The following is a 1,330-nucleotide window of genomic DNA, read 5'->3' as shown; positions in this document are numbered from 1 at the left end:
GAGCTAGTTAAGGACTTGTCTGCTGCCCTGATACAAAAGGACACGCACGATCTTGTAGCCTCATCGGCTCGTAAGTCTAAGGTTGCCACCTCAGTCCCCAAGACTTATCGCTCCCCAGTGGCTGATACCCCGGCTACGAGGTTCATACCGCCCTTTCGTGGTAGAGCCCCCAGCCGAGGAAGCTCCCGTCCAGACTCTCACAGGAGCAAGTCTAGGAAAGGATCCAGGACATCTAAGGGAAAGAACTGACTCTCAGATTCTCCAGACAACAGTAGGAGCCAGACTCAAGATCTTCTGGCGAGCCTGGGAGAAGAGAGGTGCAGACGCACAGTCTGTCAGTTGGCTGAGGTACGGTTACAGGATTCCATTCTGCCTCAAACCACCTCTGACCACATCGCCCATCAACCTCTCTCCCAACTACAAAGAAGAGGACAAGAGGCTAGCATTGCAACAGGAGGTGTCGCTACTTGTGCAGAAGAAGGCAGTGGTTATAGTCCGGGACCATCAATCCCCGGGCTTCTACAACCGTCTCTTTCTTGTGGCCAAGAAGACAGGAGGTTGGAGACCGGTGCTGGACGTCAGCTCTCTCAACGAGTATGTCACCAAGCAGACGTTCACGATGGAGACGACCAAGTCGGTCTTAGCAGCGGTCAGACAGGAGGACTGGATGGTCTCGTTGGACTTGAAAGATGCATACTTTCACGTTCCCATTCATCCAGACTCCCAACCTTTCCTGAGATTCGTTTTCGGAAAGGTTGTCTATCAGTTCCAAGCCCTGTGTTTTGGCCTAAGCACAGCTCCTATGGTCTTTACTCATCTGATGAGGAATGTAGCGAAATTCCTACACTTATCGAACATCAGAGCCTCCCTCTACCTAGACGACTGGCTGTTGAGAGCCTCCACGAGTCGTCGTTGTCTGGAGAACCTCAATTGGACTTTAGACTTAATCAGAGACCTAGGTCTATTAGTCAATATAGAGAAATCTCAACTCATTCCCTCCCAATCCATTGTGTACCTGGGAATGGAGATTCAGAGTCAGGATTTTCGGGCTTTTCCATCGGCCCCCAGGATAAACCAAGCCCTAGAGTGCATCATGAGCATGCTGAAGAGGAGCAATTGCTCAGTGAGACAGTGGATGAGTCTCACAGGGACCCTCTCATCACTGGCCCTGTTTGTCGAGCTAGGAAGACTCCACCTCCGCCCTCTTCAATTCCATCTTGCTGCTCATTGGGACAAGGGCTCGACTCTAGAAGCAGTCTCTATCCCTATCAACCAAGAGATGAAGACCACTCTCCTGTGGTGGAAGCACAATCTCCTTCTCAAGGAGGGT

Source organism: Palaemon carinicauda, chromosome 8 (genome assembly GCF_036898095.1).
Source record: "Palaemon carinicauda isolate YSFRI2023 chromosome 8, ASM3689809v2, whole genome shotgun sequence".
NCBI classification, from domain to species: Eukaryota; Metazoa; Arthropoda; class Malacostraca; order Decapoda; family Palaemonidae; genus Palaemon; species Palaemon carinicauda.
This window is presented reverse-complemented; position numbering follows the sequence as displayed.